We start from the raw sequence: 21,922 nt of genomic DNA on the forward strand, positions 1-21,922 counted from the left end.
ATTTCCCTGAGGCCGCCCCGGCCCTTTGGCCGAGCCAATCAGATTGCGGACAGACTAAGATCCTGCCTTTTCCAGGCGGGCTAGCAAACGCTCAGCTGCTTGCAGATCTTGAGCGAGGAGCGAGAAAAGGAGACGGGCAACGCGGGGAGCGGTAAACGGGCCCTGTGGCGGGATGGAAACGTTGCCCCCTATGCCTGCAGGGGGAAATGCAGAACGCGCACGGGGGCCCTGTTGTTGCTACACCTTGCTGTGGCGCGCTGCACTTTTCGGCCAGTTGTCATGGCTGACAAAGCGTAATTGCAAGAAGACAAAAACCAAAGGAGCCTACCGAGAAGCCGCCACTAAGTCGGCAGGGGTACTTAGCGTGACCCCCGGCGGCCGTCCCATTTGGCTCACGCCCTGAAAAGCTGAGCAAGTTTTTTTTTTTTGTCCACAGGTGGAGAGAAGGCTGCACCGTTCCCAGCGGCACTGCAAGGCCAGGTCGATGCGTGGAGTGAACGGAGCAAGCCCCTTTTTCAGCTCCCGGTTCTAAAAATCCGTTTAATAAGTTGTCCCCGTGTAGAGGACATATCAGATATTAAACTGATAAGAACAGATACTACACTTGATCTTAGCCAAAAGGCCGAGAAGCGATGACCCCCACTCTTTGCTGCCTGAGCCAACCTCCTCTGACACTTCTCAAGTGTCGCGGTGCAGTATTGTTAACTGGACGTAACACTGGCCGCTGCTGAGCACCCACCCACGGCCGTGCTCTCTTTGCACAGGCCGACCTCTCCACGGACACAGCTGCTTTGACGTTTGACAAACTCACAGGGCTCTGCCAGAAGGCAAAGCCTGCCAAAAATGGAATTTAACTCATTGGTATTCCTCTCCACGGAAGTCTTTAGTAAAAGGCGAAAGACTTGTGCGTGATGAAGAGAAACCAGAGTAAGGACGCTCCTGCCTTCGTGTGGGGCCGAAGTCCCTCGTCGCACCACTCACCACCTTCGCGGAACCCCCTTCTCGGCTTGCGAGGCGTTCCATTTCCCAGGCAGCTCCCATTTCCCTGAGGCCGCCCCGGCCCTTTGGCCGAGCCAATCAGATTGCGGACAGACTAAGATCCTGCCTTTTCCAGGCGGGCTAGCAAACGCTCAGCTGCTTGCAGATCTTGAGCGAGGAGCGAGAAAAGGAGACGGGCAACGCGGGGAGCGGTAAACGGGCCCTGTGGCGGGATGGAAACGTTGCCCCCTATGCCTGCAGGGGGAAATGCAGAACGCGCACGGGGGCCCTGTTGTTGCTACACCTTGCTGTGGCGCGCTGCACTTTTCGGCCAGTTGTCATGGCTGACAAAGCGTAATTGCAAGAAGACAAAAACCAAAGGAGCCTACCGAGAAGCCGCCACTAAGTCGGCAGGGGTACTTAGCGTGACCCCCGGCGGCCGTCCCATTTGGCTCACGCCCTGAAAAGCTGAGCAAGTTTTTTTTTTTTGTCCACAGGTGGAGAGAAGGCTGCACCGTTCCCAGCGGCACTGCAAGGCCAGGTCGATGCGTGGAGTGAACGGAGCAAGCCCCTTTTTCAGCTCCCGGTTCTAAAAATCCGTTTAATAAGTTGTCCCCGTGTAGAGGACATATCAGATATTAAACTGATAAGAACAGATACTACACTTGATCTTAGCCAAAAGGCCGAGAAGCGATGACCCCCACTCTTTGCTGCCTGAGCCAACCTCCTCTGACACTTCTCAAGTGTCGCGGTGCAGTATTGTTAACTGGACGTAACACTGGCCGCTGCTGAGCACCCACCCACGGCCGTGCTCTCTTTGCACAGGCCGACCTCTCCACGGACACAGCTGCTTTGACGTTTGACAAACTCACAGGGCTCTGCCAGAAGGCAAAGCCTGCCAAAAATGGAATTTAACTCATTGGTATTCCTCTCCACGGAAGTCTTTAGTAAAAGGCGAAAGACTTGTGCGTGATGAAGAGAAACCAGAGTAAGGACGCTCCTGCCTTCGTGTGGGGCCGAAGTCCCTCGTCGCACCACTCACCACCTTCGCGGAACCCCCTTCTCGGCTTGCGAGGCGTTCCATTTCCCAGGCAGCTCCCATTTCCCTGAGGCCGCCCCGGCCCTTTGGCCGAGCCAATCAGATTGCGGACAGACTAAGATCCTGCCTTTTCCAGGCGGGCTAGCAAACGCTCAGCTGCTTGCAGATCTTGAGCGAGGAGCGAGAAAAGGAGACGGGCAACGCGGGGAGCGGTAAACGGGCCCTGTGGCGGGATGGAAACGTTGCCCCCTATGCCTGCAGGGGGAAATGCAGAACGCGCACGGGGGCCCTGTTGTTGCTACACCTTGCTGTGGCGCGCTGCACTTTTCGGCCAGTTGTCATGGCTGACAAAGCGTAATTGCAAGAAGACAAAAACCAAAGGAGCCTACCGAGAAGCCGCCACTAAGTCGGCAGGGGTACTTAGCGTGACCCCCGGCGGCCGTCCCATTTGGCTCACGCCCTGAAAAGCTGAGCAAGTTTTTTTTTTTTGTCCACAGGTGGAGAGAAGGCTGCACCGTTCCCAGCGGCACTGCAAGGCCAGGTCGATGCGTGGAGTGAACGGAGCAAGCCCCTTTTTCAGCTCCCGGTTCTAAAAATCCGTTTAATAAGTTGTCCCCGTGTAGAGGACATATCAGATATTAAACTGATAAGAACAGATACTACACTTGATCTTAGCCAAAAGGCCGAGAAGCGATGACCCCCACTCTTTGCTGCCTGAGCCAACCTCCTCTGACACTTCTCAAGTGTCGCGGTGCAGTATTGTTAACTGGACGTAACACTGGCCGCTGCTGAGCACCCACCCACGGCCGTGCTCTCTTTGCACAAGCCGACCTCTCCACGGACACAGCTGCTTTGACGTTTGACAAACTCACAGGGCTCTGCCAGAAGGCAAAGCCTGCCAAAAATGGAATTTAACTCATTGGTATTCCTCTCCACGGAAGTCTTTAGTAAAAGGCGAAAGACTTGTGCGTGATGAAGAGAAACCAGAGTAAGGACGCTCCTGCCTTCGTGTGGGGCCGAAGTCCCTCGTCGCACCACTCACCACCTTCGCGGAACCCCCTTCTCGGCTTGCGAGGCGTTCCATTTCCCAGGCAGCTCCCATTTCCCTGAGGCCGCCCCGGCCCTTTGGCCGAGCCAATCAGATTGCGGACAGACTAAGATCCTGCCTTTTCCAGGCGGGCTAGCAAACGCTCAGCTGCTTGCAGATCTTGAGCGAGGAGCGAGAAAAGGAGACGGGCAACGCGGGGAGCGGTAAACGGGCCCTGTGGCGGGATGGAAACGTTGCCCCCTATGCCTGCAGGGGGAAATGCAGAACGCGCACGGGGGCCCTGTTGTTGCTACACCTTGCTGTGGCGCGCTGCACTTTTCGGCCAGTTGTCATGGCTGACAAAGCGTAATTGCAAGAAGACAAAAACCAAAGGAGCCTACCGAGAAGCCGCCACTAAGTCGGCAGGGGTACTTAGCGTGACCCCCGGCGGCCGTCCCATTTGGCTCACGCCCTGAAAAGCTGAGCAAGTTTTTTTTTTTTGTCCACAGGTGGAGAGAAGGCTGCACCGTTCCCAGCGGCACTGCAAGGCCAGGTCGATGCGTGGAGTGAACGGAGCAAGCCCCTTTTTCAGCTCCCGGTTCTAAAAATCCGTTTAATAAGTTGTCCCCGTGTAGAGGACATATCAGATATTAAACTGATAAGAACAGATACTACACTTGATCTTAGCCAAAAGGCCGAGAAGCGATGACCCCCACTCTTTGCTGCCTGAGCCAACCTCCTCTGACACTTCTCAAGTGTCGCGGTGCAGTATTGTTAACTGGACGTAACACTGGCCGCTGCTGAGCACCCACCCACGGCCGTGCTCTCTTTGCACAGGCCGACCTCTCCACGGACACAGCTGCTTTGACGTTTGACAAACTCACAGGGCTCTGCCAGAAGGCAAAGCCTGCCAAAAATGGAATTTAACTCATTGGTATTCCTCTCCACGGAAGTCTTTAGTAAAAGGCGAAAGACTTGTGCGTGATGAAGAGAAACCAGAGTAAGGACGCTCCTGCCTTCGTGTGGGGCCGAAGTCCCTCGTCGCACCACTCACCACCTTCGCGGAACCCCCTTCTCGGCTTGCGAGGCGTTCCATTTCCCAGGCAGCTCCCATTTCCCTGAGGCCGCCCCGGCCCTTTGGCCGAGCCAATCAGATTGCGGACAGACTAAGATCCTGCCTTTTCCAGGCGGGCTAGCAAACGCTCAGCTGCTTGCAGATCTTGAGCGAGGAGCGAGAAAAGGAGACGGGCAACGCGGGGAGCGGTAAACGGGCCCTGTGGCGGGATGGAAACGTTGCCCCCTATGCCTGCAGGGGGAAATGCAGAACGCGCACGGGGGCCCTGTTGTTGCTACACCTTGCTGTGGCGCGCTGCACTTTTCGGCCAGTTGTCATGGCTGACAAAGCGTAATTGCAAGAAGACAAAAACCAAAGGAGCCTACCGAGAAGCCGCCACTAAGTCGGCAGGGGTACTTAGCGTGACCCCCGGCGGCCGTCCCATTTGGCTCACGCCCTGAAAAGCTGAGCAAGTTTTTTTTTTTTGTCCACAGGTGGAGAGAAGGCTGCACCGTTCCCAGCGGCACTGCAAGGCCAGGTCGATGCGTGGAGTTAACGGAGCAAGCCCCTTTTTCAGCTCCCGGTTCTAAAAATCCGTTTAATAAGTTGTCCCCGTGTAGAGGACATATCAGATATTAAACTGATAAGAACAGATACTACACTTGATCTTAGCCAAAAGGCCGAGAAGCGATGACCCCCACTCTTTGCTGCCTGAGCCAACCTCCTCTGACACTTCTCAAGTGTCGCGGTGCAGTATTGTTAACTGGACGTAACACTGGCCGCTGCTGAGCACCCACCCACGGCCGTGCTCTCTTTGCACAGGCCGACCTCTCCACGGACACAGCTGCTTTGACGTTTGACAAACTCACAGGGCTCTGCCAGAAGGCAAAGCCTGCCAAAAATGGAATTTAACTCATTGGTATTCCTCTCCACGGAAGTCTTTAGTAAAAGGCGAAAGACTTGTGCGTGATGAAGAGAAACCAGAGTAAGGACGCTCCTGCCTTCGTGTGGGGCCGAAGTCCCTCGTCGCACCACTCACCACCTTCGCGGAACCCCCTTCTCGGCTTGCGAGGCGTTCCATTTCCCAGGCAGCTCCCATTTCCCTGAGGCCGCCCCGGCCCTTTGGCCGAGCCAATCAGATTGCGGACAGACTAAGATCCTGCCTTTTCCAGGCGGGCTAGCAAACGCTCAGCTGCTTGCAGATCTTGAGCGAGGAGCGAGAAAAGGAGACGGGCAACGCGGGGAGCGGTAAACGGGCCCTGTGGCGGGATGGAAACGTTGCCCCCTATGCCTGCAGGGGGAAATGCAGAACGCGCACGGGGGCCCTGTTGTTGCTACACCTTGCTGTGGCGCGCTGCACTTTTCGGCCAGTTGTCATGGCTGACAAAGCGTAATTGCAAGAAGACAAAAACCAAAGGAGCCTACCGAGAAGCCGCCACTAAGTCGGCAGGGGTACTTAGCGTGACCCCCGGCGGCCGTCCCATTTGGCTCACGCCCTGAAAAGCTGAGCAAGTTTTTTTTTTTTGTCCACAGGTGGAGAGAAGGCTGCACCGTTCCCAGCGGCACTGCAAGGCCAGGTCGATGCGTGGAGTTAACGGAGCAAGCCCCTTTTTCAGCTCCCGGTTCTAAAAATCCGTTTAATAAGTTGTCCCCGTGTAGAGGACATATCAGATATTAAACTGATAAGAACAGATACTACACTTGATCTTAGCCAAAAGGCCGAGAAGCGATGACCCCCACTCTTTGCTGCCTGAGCCAACCTCCTCTGACACTTCTCAAGTGTCGCGGTGCAGTATTGTTAACTGGACGTAACACTGGCCGCTGCTGAGCACCCACCCACGGCCGTGCTCTCTTTGCACAGGCCGACCTCTCCACGGACACAGCTGCTTTGACGTTTGACAAACTCACAGGGCTCTGCCAGAAGGCAAAGCCTGCCAAAAATGGAATTTAACTCATTGGTATTCCTCTCCACGGAAGTCTTTAGTAAAAGGCGAAAGACTTGTGCGTGATGAAGAGAAACCAGAGTAAGGACGCTCCTGCCTTCGTGTGGGGCCGAAGTCCCTCGTCGCACCACTCACCACCTTCGCGGAACCCCCTTCTCGGCTTGCGAGGCGTTCCATTTCCCAGGCAGCTCCCATTTCCCTGAGGCCGCCCCGGCCCTTTGGCCGAGCCAATCAGATTGCGGACAGACTAAGATCCTGCCTTTTCCAGGCGGGCTAGCAAACGCTCAGCTGCTTGCAGATCTTGAGCGAGGAGCGAGAAAAGGAGACGGGCAACGCGGGGAGCGGTAAACGGGCCCTGTGGCGGGATGGAAACGTTGCCCCCTATGCCTGCAGGGGGAAATGCAGAACGCGCACGGGGGCCCTGTTGTTGCTACACCTTGCTGTGGCGCGCTGCACTTTTCGGCCAGTTGTCATGGCTGACAAAGCGTAATTGCAAGAAGACAAAAACCAAAGGAGCCTACCGAGAAGCCGCCACTAAGTCGGCAGGGGTACTTAGCGTGACCCCCGGCGGCCGTCCCATTTGGCTCACGCCCTGAAAAGCTGAGCAAGTTTTTTTTTTTTGTCCACAGGTGGAGAGAAGGCTGCACCGTTCCCAGCGGCACTGCAAGGCCAGGTCGATGCGTGGAGTGAACGGAGCAAGCCCCTTTTTCAGCTCCCGGTTCTAAAAATCCGTTTAATAAGTTGTCCCCGTGTAGAGGACATATCAGATATTAAACTGATAAGAACAGATACTACACTTGATCTTAGCCAAAAGGCCGAGAAGCGATGACCCCCACTCTTTGCTGCCTGAGCCAACCTCCTCTGACACTTCTCAAGTGTCGCGGTGCAGTATTGTTAACTGGACGTAACACTGGCCGCTGCTGAGCACCCACCCACGGCCGTGCTCTCTTTGCACAGGCCGACCTCTCCACGGACACAGCTGCTTTGACGTTTGACAAACTCACAGGGCTCTGCCAGAAGGCAAAGCCTGCCAAAAATGGAATTTAACTCATTGGTATTCCTCTCCACGGAAGTCTTTAGTAAAAGGCGAAAGACTTGTGCGTGATGAAGAGAAACCAGAGTAAGGACGCTCCTGCCTTCGTGTGGGGCCGAAGTCCCTCGTCGCACCACTCACCACCTTCGCGGAACCCCCTTCTCGGCTTGCGAGGCGTTCCATTTCCCAGGCAGCTCCCATTTCCCTGAGGCCGCCCCGGCCCTTTGGCCGAGCCAATCAGATTGCGGACAGACTAAGATCCTGCCTTTTCCAGGCGGGCTAGCAAACGCTCAGCTGCTTGCAGATCTTGAGCGAGGAGCGAGAAAAGGAGACGGGCAACGCGGGGAGCGGTAAACGGGCCCTGTGGCGGGATGGAAACGTTGCCCCCTATGCCTGCAGGCGGAAATGCAGAACGCGCACGGGGGCCCTGTTGTTGCTACACCTTGCTGTGGCGCGCTGCACTTTTCGGCCAGTTGTCATGGCTGACAAAGCGTAATTGCAAGAAGACAAAAACCAAAGGAGCCTACCGAGAAGCCGCCACTAAGTCGGCAGGGGTACTTAGCGTGACCCCCGGCGGCCGTCCCATTTGGCTCACGCCCTGAAAAGCTGAGCAAGTTTTTTTTTTTTGTCCACAGGTGGAGAGAAGGCTGCACCGTTCCCAGCGGCACTGCAAGGCCAGGTCGATGCGTGGAGTGAACGGAGCAAGCCCCTTTTTTTCAGCTCCCGGTTCTAAAAATCCGTTTAATAAGTTGTCCCCGTGTAGAGGACATATCAGATATTAAACTGATAAGAACAGATACTACACTTGATCTTAGCCAAAAGGCCGAGAAGCGTTGACCCCCACTCTTTGCTGCCTGAGCCAACCTCCTCTGACACTTCTCAAGTGTCGCGGTGCAGTATTGTTAACTGGACGTAAGGCCGCTGCTGAGCACCCACCCACGGCCGTGCTCTCTTTGCACAGGCCGACCTCTCCACAGACACAGCTGCTTTGACGTTTGACAAACTCACAGGGCTCTGCCAGAAGGCAAAGCCTGCCAAAAATGGAATTTAACTCATTGGTATTCCTCTCCACGGAAGTCTTTAGTAAAAGGCGAAAGACTTGTGCGTGATGAAGAGAAACCAGAGTAAGGACGCTCCTGCCTTCGTGTGGGGCCGAAGTCCCTCGTCGCACCACTCACCACCTTCGCGGAACCCCCTTCTCGGCTTGCGAGGCGTTCCAATTCCCAGGCAGCTCCCATTTCCCTGAGGCCGCCCCGGCCCTTTGGCCGAGCCAATCAGATTGCGGACAGACTAAGATCCTGCCTTTTCCAGGCGGGCTAGCAAACGCTCAGCTGCTTGCAGATCTTGAGCGAGGAGCGAGAAAAGGAGACGGGCAACGCGGGGAGCGGTAAACGGGCCCTGTGGCGGGATGGAAACGTTGCCCCCTATGCCTGCAGGGGGAAATGCAGAACGCGCACGGGGGCCCTGTTGTTGCTACACCTTGCTGTGGCGCGCTGCACTTTTCGGCCAGTTGTCATGGCTGACAAAGCGTAATTGCAAGAAGACAAAAACCAAAGGAGCCTACCGAGAAGCCGCCACTAAGTCGGCAGGGGTACTTAGCGTGACCCCCGGCGGCCGTCCCATTTGGCTCACGCCCTGAAAAGCTGAGCAAGTTTTTTTTTTTTGTCCACAGGTGGAGAGAAGGCTGCACCGTTCCCAGCGGCACTGCAAGGCCAGGTCGATGCGTGGAGTGAACGGAGCAAGCCCCTTTTTTTCAGCTCCCGGTTCTAAAAATCCGTTTAATAAGTTGTCCCCGTGTAGAGGACATATCAGATATTAAACTGATAAGAACAGATACTACACTTGATCTTAGCCAAAAGGCCGAGAAGCGTTGACCCCCACTCTTTGCTGCCTGAGCCAACCTCCTCTGACACTTCTCAAGTGTCGCGGTGCAGTATTGTTAACTGGACGTAAGGCCGCTGCTGAGCACCCACCCACGGCCGTGCTCTCTTTGCACAGGCCGACCTCTCCACGGACACAGCTGCTTTGACGTTTGACAAACTCACAGGGCTCTGCCAGAAGGCAAAGCCTGCCAAAAATGGAATTTAACTCATTGGTATTCCTCTCCACGGAAGTCTTTAGTAAAAGGCGAAAGACTTGTGCGTGATGAAGAGAAACCAGAGTAAGGACGCTCCTGCCTTCGTGTGGGGCCGAAGTCCCTCGTCGCACCACTCACCACCTTCGCGGAACCCCCTTCTCGGCTTGCGAGGCGTTCCAATTCCCAGGCAGCTCCCATTTCCCTGAGGCCGCCCCGGCCCTTTGGCCGAGCCAATCAGATTGCGGACAGACTAAGATCCTGCCTTTTCCAGGCGGGCTAGCAAACGCTCAGCTGCTTGCAGATCTTGAGCGAGGAGCGAGAAAAGGAGACGGGCAACGCGGGGAGCGGTAAACGGGCCCTGTGGCGGGATGGAAACGTTGCCCCCTATGCCTGCAGGGGGAAATGCAGAACGCGCACGGGGGCCCTGTTGTTGCTACACCTTGCTGTGGCGCGCTGCACTTTTCGGCCAGTTGTCATGGCTGACAAAGCGTAATTGCAAGAAGACAAAAACCAAAGGAGCCTACCGAGAAGCCGCCACTAAGTCGGCAGGGGTACTTAGCGTGACCCCCGGCGGCCGTCCCATTTGGCTCACGCCCTGAAAAGCTGAGCAAGTTTTTTTTTTTTGTCCACAGGTGGAGAGAAGGCTGCACCGTTCCCAGCGGCACTGCAAGGCCAGGTCGATGCGTGGAGTGAATGGAGCAAGCCCCTTTTTTTCAGCTCCCGGTTCTAAAAATCCGTTTAATAAGTTGTCCCCGTGTAGAGGACATATCAGATATTAAACTGATAAGAACAGATACTACACTTGATCTTAGCCAAAAGGCCGAGAAGCGTTGACCCCCACTCTTTGCTGCCTGAGCCAACCTCCTCTGACACTTCTCAAGTGTCGCGGTGCAGTATTGTTAACTGGACGTAACACTGGCCGCTGCTGAGCACCCACCCACGGCCGTGCTCTCTTTGCACAGGCCGACCTCTCCACGGACACAGCTGCTTTGACGTTTGACAAACTCACAGGGCTCTGCCAGAAGGCAAAGCCTGCCAAAAATGGAATTTAACTCATTGGTATTCCTCTCCACGGAAGTCTTTAGTAAAAGGCGAAAGACTTGTGCGTGATGAAGAGAAACCAGAGTAAGGACGCTCCTGCCTTCGTGTGGGGCCGAAGTCCCTCGTCGCACCACTCACCACCTTCGCGGAACCCCCTTCTCGGCTTGCGAGGCGTTCCAATTCCCAGGCAGCTCCCATTTCCCTGAGGCCGCCCCGGCCCTTTGGCCGAGCCAATCAGATTGCGGACAGACTAAGATCCTGCCTTTTCCAGGCGGGCTAGCAAACGCTCAGCTGCTTGCAGATCTTGAGCGAGGAGCGAGAAAAGGAGACGGGCAACGCGGGGAGCGGTAAACGGGCCCTGTGGCGGGATGGAAACGTTGCCCCCTATGCCTGCAGGGGGAAATGCAGAACGCGCACGGGGGCCCTGTTGTTGCTACACCTTGCTGTGGCGCGCTGCACTTTTCGGCCAGTTGTCATGGCTGACAAAGCGTAATTGCAAGAAGACAAAAACCAAAGGAGCCTACCGAGAAGCCGCCACTAAGTCGGCAGGGGTACTTAGCGTGACCCCCGGCGGCCGTCCCATTTGGCTCACGCCCTGAAAAGCTGAGCAAGTTTTTTTTTTTTGTCCACAGGTGGAGAGAAGGCTGCACCGTTCCCAGCGGCACTGCAAGGCCAGGTCGATGCGTGGAGTGAACGGAGCAAGCCCCTTTTTTTCAGCTCCCGGTTCTAAAAATCCGTTTAATAAGTTGTCCCCGTGTAGAGGACATATCAGATATTAAACTGATAAGAACAGATACTACACTTGATCTTAGCCAAAAGGCCGAGAAGCGTTGACCCCAACTCTTTGCTGCCTGAGCCAACCTCCTCTGACACTTCTCAAGTGTCGCGGTGCAGTATTGTTAACTGGACGTAACACTGGCCGCTGCTGAGCACCCACCCACGGCCGTGCTCTCTTTGCACAGGCCGACCTCTCCACGGACACAGCTGCTTTGACGTTTGACAAACTCACAGGGCTCTGCCAGAAGGCAAAGCCTGCCAAAAATGGAATTTAACTCATTGGTATTCCTCTCCACGGAAGTCTTTAGTAAAAGGCGAAAGACTTGTGCGTGATGAAGAGAAACCAGAGTAAGGACGCTCCTGCCTTCGTGTGGGGCCGAAGTCCCTCGTCGCACCACTCACCACCTTCGCGGAACCCCCTTCTCGGCTTGCGAGGCGTTCCAATTCCCAGGCAGCTCCCATTTCCCTGAGGCCGCCCCGGCCCTTTGGCCGAGCCAATCAGATTGCGGACAGACTAAGATCCTGCCTTTTCCAGGCGGGCTAGCAAACGCTCAGCTGCTTGCAGATCTTGAGCGAGGAGCGAGAAAAGGAGACGGGCAACGCGGGGAGCGGTAAACGGGCCCTGTGGCGGGATGGAAACGTTGCCCCCTATGCCTGCAGGGGGAAATGCAGAACGCGCACGGGGGCCCTGTTGTTGCTACACCTTGCTGTGGCGCGCTGCACTTTTCGGCCAGTTGTCATGGCTGACAAAGCGTAATTGCAAGAAGACAAAAACCAAAGGAGCCTACCGAGAAGCCGCCACTAAGTCGGCAGGGGTACTTAGCGTGACCCCCGGCGGCCGTCCCATTTGGCTCACGCCCTGAAAAGCTGAGCAAGTTTTTTTTTTTTGTCCACAGGTGGAGAGAAGGCTGCACCGTTCCCAGCGGCACTGCAAGGCCAGGTCGATGCGTGGAGTGAACGGAGCAAGCCCCTTTTTTTCAGCTCCCGGTTCTAAAAATCCGTTTAATAAGTTGTCCCCGTGTAGAGGACATATCAGATATTAAACTGATAAGAACAGATACTACACTTGATCTTAGCCAAAAGGCCGAGAAGCGTTGACCCCAACTCTTTGCTGCCTGAGCCAACCTCCTCTGACACTTCTCAAGTGTCGCGGTGCAGTATTGTTAACTGGACGTAACACTGGCCGCTGCTGAGCACCCACCCACGGCCGTGCTCTCTTTGCACAGGCCGACCTCTCCACGGACACAGCTGCTTTGACGTTTGACAAACTCACAGGGCTCTGCCAGAAGGCAAAGCCTGCCAAAAATGGAATTTAACTCATTGGTATTCCTCTCCACGGAAGTCTTTAGTAAAAGGCGAAAGACTTGTGCGTGATGAAGAGAAACCAGAGTAAGGACGCTCCTGCCTTCGTGTGGGGCCGAAGTCCCTCGTCGCACCACTCACCACCTTCGCGGAACCCCCTTCTCGGCTTGCGAGGCGTTCCAATTCCCAGGCAGCTCCCATTTCCCTGAGGCCGCCCCGGCCCTTTGGCCGAGCCAATCAGATTGCGGACAGACTAAGATCCTGCCTTTTCCAGGCGGGCTAGCAAACGCTCAGCTGCTTGCAGATCTTGAGCGAGGAGCGAGAAAAGGAGACGGGCAACGCGGGGAGCGGTAAACGGGCCCTGTGGCGGGATGGAAACGTTGCCCCCTATGCCTGCAGGGGGAAATGCAGAACGCGCACGGGGGCCCTGTTGTTGCTACACCTTGCTGTGGCGCGCTGCACTTTTCGGCCAGTTGTCATGGCTGACAAAGCGTAATTGCAAGAAGACAAAAACCAAAGGAGCCTACCGAGAAGCCGCCACTAAGTCGGCAGGGGTACTTAGCGTGACCCCCGGCGGCCGTCCCATTTGGCTCACGCCCTGAAAAGCTGAGCAAGTTTTTTTTTTTTGTCCACAGGTGGAGAGAAGGCTGCACCGTTCCCAGCGGCACTGCAAGGCCAGGTCGATGCGTGGAGTGAACGGAGCAAGCCCCTTTTTTTCAGCTCCCGGTTCTAAAAATCCGTTTAATAAGTTGTCCCCGTGTAGAGGACATATCAGATATTAAACTGATAAGAACAGATACTACACTTGATCTTAGCCAAAAGGCCGAGAAGCGTTGACCCCAACTCTTTGCTGCCTGAGCCAACCTCCTCTGACACTTCTCAAGTGTCGCGGTGCAGTATTGTTAACTGGACGTAACACTGGCCGCTGCTGAGCACCCACCCACGGCCGTGCTCTCTTTGCACAGGCCGACCTCTCCACGGACACAGCTGCTTTGACGTTTGACAAACTCACAGGGCTCTGCCAGAAGGCAAAGCCTGCCAAAAATGGAATTTAACTCATTGGTATTCCTCTCCACGGAAGTCTTTAGTAAAAGGCGAAAGACTTGTGCGTGATGAAGAGAAACCAGAGTAAGGACGCTCCTGCCTTCGTGTGGGGCCGAAGTCCCTCGTCGCACCACTCACCACCTTCGCGGAACCCCCTTCTCGGCTTGCGAGGCGTTCCAATTCCCAGGCAGCTCCCATTTCCCTGAGGCCGCCCCGGCCCTTTGGCCGAGCCAATCAGATTGCGGACAGACTAAGATCCTGCCTTTTCCAGGCGGGCTAGCAAACGCTCAGCTGCTTGCAGATCTTGAGCGAGGAGCGAGAAAAGGAGACGGGCAACGCGGGGAGCGGTAAACGGGCCCTGTGGCGGGATGGAAACGTTGCCCCCTATGCCTGCAGGGGGAAATGCAGAACGCGCACGGGGGCCCTGTTGTTGCTACACCTTGCTGTGGCGCGCTGCACTTTTCGGCCAGTTGTCATGGCTGACAAAGCGTAATTGCAAGAAGACAAAAACCAAAGGAGCCTACCGAGAAGCCGCCACTAAGTCGGCAGGGGTACTTAGCGTGACCCCCGGCGGCCGTCCCATTTGGCTCACGCCCTGAAAAGCTGAGCAAGTTTTTTTTTTTTGTCCACAGGTGGAGAGAAGGCTGCACCGTTCCCAGCGGCACTGCAAGGCCAGGTCGATGCGTGGAGTGAACGGAGCAAGCCCCTTTTTTTCAGCTCCCGGTTCTAAAAATCCGTTTAATAAGTTGTCCCCGTGTAGAGGACATATCAGATATTAAACTGATAAGAACAGATACTACACTTGATCTTAGCCAAAAGGCCGAGAAGCGTTGACCCCAACTCTTTGCTGCCTGAGCCAACCTCCTCTGACACTTCTCAAGTGTCGCGGTGCAGTATTGTTAACTGGACGTAACACTGGCCGCTGCTGAGCACCCACCCACGGCCGTGCTCTCTTTGCACAGGCCGACCTCTCCACGGACACAGCTGCTTTGACGTTTGACAAACTCACAGGGCTCTGCCAGAAGGCAAAGCCTGCCAAAAATGGAATTTAACTCATTGGTATTCCTCTCCACGGAAGTCTTTAGTAAAAGGCGAAAGACTTGTGCGTGATGAAGAGAAACCAGAGTAAGGACGCTCCTGCCTTCGTGTGGGGCCGAAGTCCCTCGTCGCACCACTCACCACCTTCGCGGAACCCCCTTCTCGGCTTGCGAGGCGTTCCAATTCCCAGGCAGCTCCCATTTCCCTGAGGCCGCCCCGGCCCTTTGGCCGAGCCAATCAGATTGCGGACAGACTAAGATCCTGCCTTTTCCAGGCGGGCTAGCAAACGCTCAGCTGCTTGCAGATCTTGAGCGAGGAGCGAGAAAAGGAGACGGGCAACGCGGGGAGCGGTAAACGGGCCCTGTGGCGGGATGGAAACGTTGCCCCCTATGCCTGCAGGGGGAAATGCAGAACGCGCACGGGGGCCCTGTTGTTGCTACACCTTGCTGTGGCGCGCTGCACTTTTCGGCCAGTTGTCATGGCTGACAAAGCGTAATTGCAAGAAGACAAAAACCAAAGGAGCCTACCGAGAAGCCGCCACTAAGTCGGCAGGGGTACTTAGCGTGACCCCCGGCGGCCGTCCCATTTGGCTCACGCCCTGAAAAGCTGAGCAAGTTTTTTTTTTTTGTCCACAGGTGGAGAGAAGGCTGCACCGTTCCCAGCGGCACTGCAAGGCCAGGTCGATGCGTGGAGTGAACGGAGCAAGCCCCTTTTTTTCAGCTCCCGGTTCTAAAAATCCGTTTAATAAGTTGTCCCCGTGTAGAGGACATATCAGATATTAAACTGATAAGAACAGATACTACACTTGATCTTAGCCAAAAGGCCGAGAAGCGTTGACCCCAACTCTTTGCTGCCTGAGCCAACCTCCTCTGACACTTCTCAAGTGTCGCGGTGCAGTATTGTTAACTGGACGTAACACTGGCCGCTGCTGAGCACCCACCCACGGCCGTGCTCTCTTTGCACAGGCCGACCTCTCCACGGACACAGCTGCTTTGACGTTTGACAAACTCACAGGGCTCTGCCAGAAGGCAAAGCCTGCCAAAAATGGAATTTAACTCATTGGTATTCCTCTCCACGGAAGTCTTTAGTAAAAGGCGAAAGACTTGTGCGTGATGAAGAGAAACCAGAGTAAGGACGCTCCTGCCTTCGTGTGGGGCCGAAGTCCCTCGTCGCACCACTCACCACCTTCGCGGAACCCCCTTCTCGGCTTGCGAGGCGTTCCAATTCCCAGGCAGCTCCCATTTCCCTGAGGCCGCCCCGGCCCTTTGGCCGAGCCAATCAGATTGCGGACAGACTAAGATCCTGCCTTTTCCAGGCGGGCTAGCAAACGCTCAGCTGCTTGCAGATCTTGAGCGAGGAGCGAGAAAAGGAGACGGGCAACGCGGGGAGCGGTAAACGGGCCCTGTGGCGGGATGGAAACGTTGCCCCCTATGCCTGCAGGGGGAAATGCAGAACGCGCACGGGGGCCCTGTTGTTGCTACACCTTGCTGTGGCGCGCTGCACTTTTCGGCCAGTTGTCATGGCTGACAAAGCGTAATTGCAAGAAGACAAAAACCAAAGGAGCCTACCGAGAAGCCGCCACTAAGTCGGCAGGGGTACTTAGCGTGACCCCCGGCGGCCGTCCCATTTGGCTCACGCCCTGAAAAGCTGAGCAAGTTTTTTTTTTTTGTCCACAGGTGGAGAGAAGGCTGCACCGTTCCCAGCGGCACTGCAAGGCCAGGTCGATGCGTGGAGTGAACGGAGCAAGCCCCTTTTTTTCAGCTCCCGGTTCTAAAAATCCGTTTAATAAGTTGTCCCCGTGTAGAGGACATATCAGATATTAAACTGATAAGAACAGATACTACACTTGATCTTAGCCAAAAGGCCGAGAAGCGTTGACCCCAACTCTTTGCTGCCTGAGCCAACCTCCTCTGACACTTCTCAAGTGTCGCGGTGCAGTATTGTTAACTGGACGTAACACTGGCCGCTGCTGAGCACCCACCCACGGCCGTGCTCTCTTTGCACAGGCCGACCTCTCCACGGACACAGCTGCTTTGACGTTTGACAAACTCACAGGGCTCTGCCAGAAGGCAAAGCCTGCCAAAAATGGAATTTAACTCATTGGTATTCCTCTCCACGGAAGTCTTTAGTAAAAGGCGAAAGACTTGTGCGTGATGAAGAGAAACCAGAGTAAGGACGCTCCTGCCTTCGTGTGGGGCCGAAGTCCCTCGTCGCACCACTCACCACCTTCGCGGAACCCCCTTCTCGGCTTGCGAGGCGTTCCAATTCCCAGGCAGCTCCCATTTCCCTGAGGCCGCCCCGGCCCTTTGGCCGAGCCAATCAGATTGCGGACAGACTAAGATCCTGCCTTTTCCAGGCGGGCTAGCAAACGCTCAGCTGCTTGCAGATCTTGAGCGAGGAGCGAGAAAAGGAGACGGGCAACGCGGGGAGTGGTAAACGGGCCCTGTGGCGGGATGGAAACGTTGCCCCCTATGCCTGCAGGGGGAAATGCAGAACGCGCACGGGGGCCCTGTTGTTGCTACACCTTGCTGTGGCGCGCTGCACTTTTCGGCCAGTTGTCATGGCTGACAAAGCGTAATTGCAAGAAGACAAAAACCAAAGGAGCCTACCGAGAAGCCGCCACTAAGTCGGCAGGGGTACTTAGCGTGACCCCCGGCGGCCGTCCCATTTGGCTCACGCCCTGAAAAGCTGAGCAAGTTTTTTTTTTTTGTCCACAGGTGGAGAGAAGGCTGCACCGTTCCCAGCGGCACTGCAAGGCCAGGTCGATGCGTGGAGTGAACGGAGCAAGCCCCTTTTTCAGCTCCCGGTTCTAAAAATCCGTTTAATAAGTTGTCCCCGTGTAGAGGACATATCAGATATTAAACTGATAAGAACAGATACTACACTTGATCTTAGCCAAAAGGCCGAGAAGCGATGACCCCCACTCTTTGCTGCCTGAGCCAACCTCCTCTGACACTTCTCAAGTGTCGCGGTGCAGTATTGTTAACTGGACGTAACACTGGCCGCTGCTGAGCACCCACCCACGGCCGTGCTCTCTTTGCACAGGCCGACCTCTCCACGGACACAGCTGCTTTGACGTTTGACAAACTCACAGGGCTCTGCCAGAAGGCAAAGCCTGCCAAAAATGGAATTTAACTCATTGATATTCCTCTCCACGGAAGTCTTTAGTAAAAGGCGAAAGACTTGTGCGTGATGAAGAGAAACCAGAGTAAGGACGCTCCTGCCTTCGTGTGGGGCCGAAGTCCCTCGTCGCACCACTCACCACCTTCGCGGAACCCCCTTCTCGGCTTGCGAGGCGTTCCATTTCCCAGGCAGCTCCCATTTCCCTGAGGCCGCCCCGGCCCTTTGGCCGAGCCAATCAGATTGCGGACAGACTAAGATCCTGCCTTTTCCAGGCGGGCTAGCAAACGCTCAGCTGCTTGCAGATCTTGAGCGAGGAGCGAGAAAAGGAGACGGGCAACGCGGGGAGCGGTAAACGGGCCCTGTGGCGGGATGGAAACGTTGCCCCCTATGCCTGCAGGCGGAAATGCAGAACGCGCACGGGGGCCCTGTTGTTGCTACACCTTGCTGTGGCGCGCTGCACTTTTCGGCCAGTTGTCATGGCTGACAAAGCGTAATTGCAAGAAGACAAAAACCAAAGGAGCCTACCGAGAAGCCGCCACTAAGTCGGCAGGGGTACTTAGCGTGACCCCCGGCGGCCGTCCCATTTGGCTCACGCCCTGAAAAGCTGAGCAAGTTTTTTTTTTTTGTCCACAGGTGGAGAGAAGGCTGCACCGTTCCCAGCGGCACTGCAAGGCCAGGTCGATGCGTGGAGTGAACGGAGCAAGCCCCTTTTTCAGCTCCCGGTTCTAAAAATCCGTTTAATAAGTTGTCCCCGTGTAGAGGACATATCAGATATTAAACTGATAAGAACAGATACTACACTTGATCTTAGCCAAAAGGCCGAGAAGCGATGACCCCCACTCTTTGCTGCCTGAGACAACCTCCTCTGACACTTCTCAAGTGTCGCGGTGCAGTATTGTTAACTGGACGTAACACTGGCCGCTGCTGAGCACCCACCCACGGCCGTGCTCTCTTTGCACAGGCCGACCTCTCCACGGACACAGCTGCTTTGACGTTTGACAAACTCACAGGGCTCTGCCAGAAGGCAAAGCCTGCCAAAAATGGAATTTAACTCATTGATATTCCTCTCCACGGAAGTCTTTAGTAAAAGGCGAAAGACTTGTGCGTGATGAAGAGAAACCAGAGTAAGGACGCTCCTGCCTTCGTGTGGGGCCGAAGTCCCTCGTCGCACCACTCACCACCTTCGCGGAACCCCCTTCTCGGCTTGCGAGGCGTTCCATTTCCCAGGCAGCTCCCATTTCCCTGAGGCCGCCCCGGCCCTTTGGCCGAGCCAATCAGATTGCGGACAGACTAAGATCCTGCCTTTTCCAGGCGGGCTAGCAAACGCTCAGCTGCTTGCAGATCTTGAGCGAGGAGCGAGAAAAGGAGACGGGCAACGCGGGGAGCGGTAAACGGGCCCTGTGGCGGGATGGAAACGTTGCCCCCTATGCCTGCTGGGGGAAATGCAGAACGCGCACGGGGGCCCTGTTGTTGCTACACCTTGCTGTGGCGCGCTGCACTTTTCGGCCAGTTGTCATGGCTGACAAAGCGTAATTGCAAGAAGACAAAAACCAAAGGAGCCTACCGAGAAGCCGCCACTAAGTCGGCAGGGGTACTTAGCGTGACCCCCGGCGGCCGTCCCATTTGGCTCACGCCCTGAAAAGCTGAGCAAGTTTTTTTTTTTTGTCCACAGGTGGAGAGAAGGCTGCACCGTTCCCAGCGGCACTGCAAGGCCAGGTCGATGCGTGGAGTGAACGGAGCAAGCCCCTTTTTTTCAGCTCCCGGTTCTAAAAATCCGTTTAATAAGTTGTCCCCGTGTAGAGGACATATCAGATATTAAACTGATAAGAACAGATACTACACTTGATCTTAGCCAAAAGGCCGAGAAGCGTTGACCCCCACTCTTTGCTGCCTGAGCCAACCTCCTCTGACACTTCTCAAGTGTCGCGGTGCAGTATTGTTAACTGGACGTAACACTGGCCGCTGCTGAGCACCCACCCACGGCCGTGCTCTCTTTGCACAGGCCGACCTCTCCACGGACACAGCTGCTTTGACGTTTGACAAACTCACAGGGCTCTGCCAGAAGGCAAAGCCTGCCAAAAATGGAATTTAACTCATTGGTATTCCTCTCCACGGAAGTCTTTAGTAAAAGGCGAAAGACTTGTGCGTGATGAAGAGAAACCAGAGTAAGGACGCTCCTGCCTTCGTGTGGGGCCGAAGTCCCTCGTCGCACCACTCACCACCTTCGCGGAACCCCCTTCTCGGCTTGCGAGGCGTTCCAATTCCCAGGCAGCTCCCATTTCCCTGAGGCCGCCCCGGCCCTTTGGCCGAGCCAATCAGATTGCGGACAGACTAAGATCCTGCCTTTTCCAGGCGGGCTAGCAAACGCTCAGCTGCTTGCAGATCTTGAGCGAGGAGCGAGAAAAGGAGACGGGCAACGCGGGGAGCGGTAAACGGGCCCTGTGGCGGGATGGAAACGTTGCCCCCTATGCCTGCAGGGGGAAATGCAGAACGCGCACGGGGGCCCTGTTGTTGCTACACCTTGCTGTGGCGCGCTGCACTTTTCGGCCAGTTGTCATGGCTGACAAAGCGTAATTGCAAGAAGTCAAAAACCAAAGGAGCCTACCGAGAAGCCGCCACTAAGTCGGCAGGGGTACTTAGCGTGACCCCCGGCGGCCGTCCCATTTGGCTCACGCCCTGAAAAGCTGAGCAAGTTTTTTTTTTTTGTCCACAGGTGGAGAGAAGGCTGCACCGTTCCCAGCGGCACTGCAAGGCCAGGTCGATGCGTGGAGTGAACGGAGCAAGCCCCTTTTTTTCAGCTCCCGGTTCTAAAAATCCGTTTAATAAGTTGTCCCCGTGTAGAGGACATATCAGATATTAAACTGATAAGAACAGATACTACACTTGATCTTAGCCAAAAGGCCGAGAAGCGTTGACCCCAACTCTTTGCTGCCTGAGCCAACCTCCTCTGACACTTCTCAAGTGTCGCGGTGCAGTATTGTTAACTGGACGTAACACTGGCCGCTGCTGAGCACCCACCCACGGCCGTGCTCTCTTTGCACAGGCCGACCTCTCCACGGACACAGCTGCTTTGACGTTTGACAAACTCACAGGGCTCTGCCAGAAGGCAAAGCCTGCCAAAAATGGAATTTAACTCATTGGTATTCCTCTCCACGGAAGTCTTTAGTAAAAGGCGAAAGACTTGTGCGTGATGAAGAGAAACCAGAGTAAGGACGCTCCTGCCTTCGTGTGGGGCCGAAGTCCCTCGTCGCACCACTCACCACCTTCGCGGAACCCCCTTCTCGGCTTGCGAGGCGTTCCAATTCCCAGGCAGCTCCCATTTCCCTGAGGCCGCCCCGGCCCTTTGGCCGAGCCAATCAGATTGCGGACAGACTAAGATCCTGCCTTTTCCAGGCGGGCTAGCAAACGCTCAGCTGCTTGCAGATCTTGAGCGAGGAGCGAGAAAAGGAGACGGGCAACGCGGGGAGCGGTAAACGGGCCCTGTGGCGGGATGGAAACGTTGCCCCCTATGCCTGCAGGGGGAAATGCAGAACGCGCACGGGGGCCCTGTTGTTGCTACACCTTGCTGTGGCGCGCTGCACTTTTCGGCCAGTTGTCATGGCTGACAAAGCGTAATTGCAAGAAGACAAAAACCAAAGGAGCCTACCGAGAAGCCGCCACTAAGTCGGCAGGGGTACTTAGCGTGACCCCCGGCGGCCGTCCCATTTGGCTCACGCCCTGAAAAGCTGAGCAAGTTTTTTTTTTTTGTCCACAGGTGGAGAGAAGGCTGCACCGTTCCCAGCGGCACTGCAAGGCCAGGTCGATGCGTGGAGTGAACGGAGCAAGCCCCTTTTTTTCAGCTCCCGGTTCTAAAAATCCGTTTAATAAGTTGTCCCCGTGTAGAGGACATATCAGATATTAAACTGATAAGAACAGATACTACACTTGATCTTAGCCAAAAGGCCGAGAAGCGTTGACCCCAACTCTTTGCTGCCTGAGCCAACCTCCTCTGACACTTCTCAAGTGTCGCGGTGCAGTATTGTTAACTGGACGTAACACTGGCCGCTGCTGAGCACCCACCCACGGCCGTGCTCTCTTTGCACAGGCCGACCTCTCCACGGACACAGCTGCTTTGACGTTTGACAAACTCACAGGGCTCTGCCAGAAGGCAAAGCCTGCCAAAAATGGAATTTAACTCATTGGTATTCCTCTCCACGGAAGTCTTTAGTAAAAGGCGAAAGACTTGTGCGTGATGAAGAGAAACCAGAGTAAGGACGCTCCTGCCTTCGTGTGGGGCCGAAGTCCCTCGTCGCACCACTCACCACCTTCGCGGAACCCCCTTCTCGGCTTGCGAGGCGTTCCAATTCCCAGGCAGCTCCCATTTCCCTGAGGCCGCCCCGGCCCTTTGGCCGAGCCAATCAGATTGCGGACAGACTAAGATCCTGCCTTTTCCAGGCGGGCTAGCAA

General features: G+C 55.5%; 42 non-coding genes across 42 annotated transcripts; all 42 read right to left on the reverse strand.

The window, feature by feature from the left end:
* Nucleotides 1-443: 443 nt before the first annotated feature.
* Nucleotides 444-634, reverse strand: LOC137114179 (U2 spliceosomal RNA). Its single transcript, XR_010913289.1, has one exon. It is a non-coding gene; the product is annotated as a U2 spliceosomal RNA (small nuclear RNA).
* Nucleotides 635-815: 181 nt separating this feature from the next.
* Nucleotides 816-931, reverse strand: LOC137113650 (U5 spliceosomal RNA). Its single transcript, XR_010912774.1, has one exon. It is a non-coding gene; the product is annotated as a U5 spliceosomal RNA (small nuclear RNA).
* Nucleotides 932-1,482: 551 nt separating this feature from the next.
* LOC137114180 (U2 spliceosomal RNA) lies at nucleotides 1,483-1,673 on the reverse strand. Its single transcript, XR_010913290.1, has one exon. It is a non-coding gene; the product is annotated as a U2 spliceosomal RNA (small nuclear RNA).
* A 181-nt stretch (nucleotides 1,674-1,854) lies between these two features.
* On the reverse strand, nucleotides 1,855-1,970 carry LOC137113651 (U5 spliceosomal RNA). Its single transcript, XR_010912775.1, has one exon. It is a non-coding gene; the product is annotated as a U5 spliceosomal RNA (small nuclear RNA).
* A 551-nt stretch (nucleotides 1,971-2,521) lies between these two features.
* LOC137114181 (U2 spliceosomal RNA) lies at nucleotides 2,522-2,712 on the reverse strand. Its single transcript, XR_010913291.1, has one exon. It is a non-coding gene; the product is annotated as a U2 spliceosomal RNA (small nuclear RNA).
* Nucleotides 2,713-2,893: 181 nt separating this feature from the next.
* On the reverse strand, nucleotides 2,894-3,009 carry LOC137113652 (U5 spliceosomal RNA). The gene has a single exon (XR_010912776.1). It is a non-coding gene; the product is annotated as a U5 spliceosomal RNA (small nuclear RNA).
* A 551-nt stretch (nucleotides 3,010-3,560) lies between these two features.
* LOC137114182 (U2 spliceosomal RNA) lies at nucleotides 3,561-3,751 on the reverse strand. Its single transcript, XR_010913292.1, has one exon. It is a non-coding gene; the product is annotated as a U2 spliceosomal RNA (small nuclear RNA).
* Nucleotides 3,752-3,932: 181 nt separating this feature from the next.
* Nucleotides 3,933-4,048, reverse strand: LOC137113653 (U5 spliceosomal RNA). Its single transcript, XR_010912777.1, has one exon. It is a non-coding gene; the product is annotated as a U5 spliceosomal RNA (small nuclear RNA).
* A 551-nt stretch (nucleotides 4,049-4,599) lies between these two features.
* On the reverse strand, nucleotides 4,600-4,790 carry LOC137113961 (U2 spliceosomal RNA). The gene has a single exon (XR_010913078.1). It is a non-coding gene; the product is annotated as a U2 spliceosomal RNA (small nuclear RNA).
* A 181-nt stretch (nucleotides 4,791-4,971) lies between these two features.
* LOC137113654 (U5 spliceosomal RNA) lies at nucleotides 4,972-5,087 on the reverse strand. The gene has a single exon (XR_010912778.1). It is a non-coding gene; the product is annotated as a U5 spliceosomal RNA (small nuclear RNA).
* A 551-nt stretch (nucleotides 5,088-5,638) lies between these two features.
* On the reverse strand, nucleotides 5,639-5,829 carry LOC137114013 (U2 spliceosomal RNA). The gene has a single exon (XR_010913128.1). It is a non-coding gene; the product is annotated as a U2 spliceosomal RNA (small nuclear RNA).
* Nucleotides 5,830-6,010: 181 nt separating this feature from the next.
* On the reverse strand, nucleotides 6,011-6,126 carry LOC137113655 (U5 spliceosomal RNA). The gene has a single exon (XR_010912779.1). It is a non-coding gene; the product is annotated as a U5 spliceosomal RNA (small nuclear RNA).
* Nucleotides 6,127-6,677: 551 nt separating this feature from the next.
* LOC137114183 (U2 spliceosomal RNA) lies at nucleotides 6,678-6,868 on the reverse strand. The gene has a single exon (XR_010913293.1). It is a non-coding gene; the product is annotated as a U2 spliceosomal RNA (small nuclear RNA).
* A 181-nt stretch (nucleotides 6,869-7,049) lies between these two features.
* On the reverse strand, nucleotides 7,050-7,165 carry LOC137113656 (U5 spliceosomal RNA). The gene has a single exon (XR_010912780.1). It is a non-coding gene; the product is annotated as a U5 spliceosomal RNA (small nuclear RNA).
* A 551-nt stretch (nucleotides 7,166-7,716) lies between these two features.
* Nucleotides 7,717-7,909, reverse strand: LOC137114432 (U2 spliceosomal RNA). Its single transcript, XR_010913532.1, has one exon. It is a non-coding gene; the product is annotated as a U2 spliceosomal RNA (small nuclear RNA).
* A 177-nt stretch (nucleotides 7,910-8,086) lies between these two features.
* Nucleotides 8,087-8,202, reverse strand: LOC137113657 (U5 spliceosomal RNA). Its single transcript, XR_010912781.1, has one exon. It is a non-coding gene; the product is annotated as a U5 spliceosomal RNA (small nuclear RNA).
* Nucleotides 8,203-8,753: 551 nt separating this feature from the next.
* LOC137114433 (U2 spliceosomal RNA) lies at nucleotides 8,754-8,946 on the reverse strand. The gene has a single exon (XR_010913533.1). It is a non-coding gene; the product is annotated as a U2 spliceosomal RNA (small nuclear RNA).
* Nucleotides 8,947-9,123: 177 nt separating this feature from the next.
* LOC137113659 (U5 spliceosomal RNA) lies at nucleotides 9,124-9,239 on the reverse strand. Its single transcript, XR_010912783.1, has one exon. It is a non-coding gene; the product is annotated as a U5 spliceosomal RNA (small nuclear RNA).
* A 551-nt stretch (nucleotides 9,240-9,790) lies between these two features.
* Nucleotides 9,791-9,983, reverse strand: LOC137114408 (U2 spliceosomal RNA). Its single transcript, XR_010913509.1, has one exon. It is a non-coding gene; the product is annotated as a U2 spliceosomal RNA (small nuclear RNA).
* A 181-nt stretch (nucleotides 9,984-10,164) lies between these two features.
* LOC137113661 (U5 spliceosomal RNA) lies at nucleotides 10,165-10,280 on the reverse strand. Its single transcript, XR_010912784.1, has one exon. It is a non-coding gene; the product is annotated as a U5 spliceosomal RNA (small nuclear RNA).
* Nucleotides 10,281-10,831: 551 nt separating this feature from the next.
* LOC137114434 (U2 spliceosomal RNA) lies at nucleotides 10,832-11,024 on the reverse strand. The gene has a single exon (XR_010913534.1). It is a non-coding gene; the product is annotated as a U2 spliceosomal RNA (small nuclear RNA).
* A 181-nt stretch (nucleotides 11,025-11,205) lies between these two features.
* LOC137113662 (U5 spliceosomal RNA) lies at nucleotides 11,206-11,321 on the reverse strand. Its single transcript, XR_010912785.1, has one exon. It is a non-coding gene; the product is annotated as a U5 spliceosomal RNA (small nuclear RNA).
* A 551-nt stretch (nucleotides 11,322-11,872) lies between these two features.
* Nucleotides 11,873-12,065, reverse strand: LOC137114435 (U2 spliceosomal RNA). Its single transcript, XR_010913535.1, has one exon. It is a non-coding gene; the product is annotated as a U2 spliceosomal RNA (small nuclear RNA).
* Nucleotides 12,066-12,246: 181 nt separating this feature from the next.
* LOC137113663 (U5 spliceosomal RNA) lies at nucleotides 12,247-12,362 on the reverse strand. Its single transcript, XR_010912786.1, has one exon. It is a non-coding gene; the product is annotated as a U5 spliceosomal RNA (small nuclear RNA).
* Nucleotides 12,363-12,913: 551 nt separating this feature from the next.
* On the reverse strand, nucleotides 12,914-13,106 carry LOC137114436 (U2 spliceosomal RNA). Its single transcript, XR_010913536.1, has one exon. It is a non-coding gene; the product is annotated as a U2 spliceosomal RNA (small nuclear RNA).
* Nucleotides 13,107-13,287: 181 nt separating this feature from the next.
* On the reverse strand, nucleotides 13,288-13,403 carry LOC137113664 (U5 spliceosomal RNA). The gene has a single exon (XR_010912787.1). It is a non-coding gene; the product is annotated as a U5 spliceosomal RNA (small nuclear RNA).
* A 551-nt stretch (nucleotides 13,404-13,954) lies between these two features.
* On the reverse strand, nucleotides 13,955-14,147 carry LOC137114437 (U2 spliceosomal RNA). The gene has a single exon (XR_010913537.1). It is a non-coding gene; the product is annotated as a U2 spliceosomal RNA (small nuclear RNA).
* A 181-nt stretch (nucleotides 14,148-14,328) lies between these two features.
* On the reverse strand, nucleotides 14,329-14,444 carry LOC137113665 (U5 spliceosomal RNA). The gene has a single exon (XR_010912788.1). It is a non-coding gene; the product is annotated as a U5 spliceosomal RNA (small nuclear RNA).
* A 551-nt stretch (nucleotides 14,445-14,995) lies between these two features.
* On the reverse strand, nucleotides 14,996-15,188 carry LOC137114438 (U2 spliceosomal RNA). The gene has a single exon (XR_010913538.1). It is a non-coding gene; the product is annotated as a U2 spliceosomal RNA (small nuclear RNA).
* A 181-nt stretch (nucleotides 15,189-15,369) lies between these two features.
* On the reverse strand, nucleotides 15,370-15,485 carry LOC137113666 (U5 spliceosomal RNA). Its single transcript, XR_010912789.1, has one exon. It is a non-coding gene; the product is annotated as a U5 spliceosomal RNA (small nuclear RNA).
* Nucleotides 15,486-16,036: 551 nt separating this feature from the next.
* On the reverse strand, nucleotides 16,037-16,229 carry LOC137114439 (U2 spliceosomal RNA). The gene has a single exon (XR_010913539.1). It is a non-coding gene; the product is annotated as a U2 spliceosomal RNA (small nuclear RNA).
* Nucleotides 16,230-16,410: 181 nt separating this feature from the next.
* On the reverse strand, nucleotides 16,411-16,526 carry LOC137113667 (U5 spliceosomal RNA). Its single transcript, XR_010912790.1, has one exon. It is a non-coding gene; the product is annotated as a U5 spliceosomal RNA (small nuclear RNA).
* A 551-nt stretch (nucleotides 16,527-17,077) lies between these two features.
* On the reverse strand, nucleotides 17,078-17,268 carry LOC137114184 (U2 spliceosomal RNA). The gene has a single exon (XR_010913294.1). It is a non-coding gene; the product is annotated as a U2 spliceosomal RNA (small nuclear RNA).
* Nucleotides 17,269-17,449: 181 nt separating this feature from the next.
* On the reverse strand, nucleotides 17,450-17,565 carry LOC137113320 (U5 spliceosomal RNA). Its single transcript, XR_010912456.1, has one exon. It is a non-coding gene; the product is annotated as a U5 spliceosomal RNA (small nuclear RNA).
* Nucleotides 17,566-18,116: 551 nt separating this feature from the next.
* On the reverse strand, nucleotides 18,117-18,307 carry LOC137114186 (U2 spliceosomal RNA). The gene has a single exon (XR_010913296.1). It is a non-coding gene; the product is annotated as a U2 spliceosomal RNA (small nuclear RNA).
* Nucleotides 18,308-18,488: 181 nt separating this feature from the next.
* Nucleotides 18,489-18,604, reverse strand: LOC137113322 (U5 spliceosomal RNA). Its single transcript, XR_010912457.1, has one exon. It is a non-coding gene; the product is annotated as a U5 spliceosomal RNA (small nuclear RNA).
* A 551-nt stretch (nucleotides 18,605-19,155) lies between these two features.
* Nucleotides 19,156-19,348, reverse strand: LOC137114440 (U2 spliceosomal RNA). The gene has a single exon (XR_010913540.1). It is a non-coding gene; the product is annotated as a U2 spliceosomal RNA (small nuclear RNA).
* A 181-nt stretch (nucleotides 19,349-19,529) lies between these two features.
* On the reverse strand, nucleotides 19,530-19,645 carry LOC137113668 (U5 spliceosomal RNA). The gene has a single exon (XR_010912791.1). It is a non-coding gene; the product is annotated as a U5 spliceosomal RNA (small nuclear RNA).
* Nucleotides 19,646-20,196: 551 nt separating this feature from the next.
* LOC137114442 (U2 spliceosomal RNA) lies at nucleotides 20,197-20,389 on the reverse strand. Its single transcript, XR_010913542.1, has one exon. It is a non-coding gene; the product is annotated as a U2 spliceosomal RNA (small nuclear RNA).
* A 181-nt stretch (nucleotides 20,390-20,570) lies between these two features.
* On the reverse strand, nucleotides 20,571-20,686 carry LOC137113669 (U5 spliceosomal RNA). Its single transcript, XR_010912792.1, has one exon. It is a non-coding gene; the product is annotated as a U5 spliceosomal RNA (small nuclear RNA).
* A 551-nt stretch (nucleotides 20,687-21,237) lies between these two features.
* Nucleotides 21,238-21,430, reverse strand: LOC137114444 (U2 spliceosomal RNA). Its single transcript, XR_010913543.1, has one exon. It is a non-coding gene; the product is annotated as a U2 spliceosomal RNA (small nuclear RNA).
* A 181-nt stretch (nucleotides 21,431-21,611) lies between these two features.
* Nucleotides 21,612-21,727, reverse strand: LOC137113671 (U5 spliceosomal RNA). Its single transcript, XR_010912794.1, has one exon. It is a non-coding gene; the product is annotated as a U5 spliceosomal RNA (small nuclear RNA).
* Nucleotides 21,728-21,922: the final 195 nt, after the last annotated feature.

This window comes from Channa argus, unplaced genomic scaffold, assembly GCF_033026475.1.
Source record: "Channa argus isolate prfri unplaced genomic scaffold, Channa argus male v1.0 Contig016, whole genome shotgun sequence".
Classification (NCBI taxonomy): domain Eukaryota; kingdom Metazoa; phylum Chordata; class Actinopteri; order Anabantiformes; family Channidae; genus Channa; species Channa argus.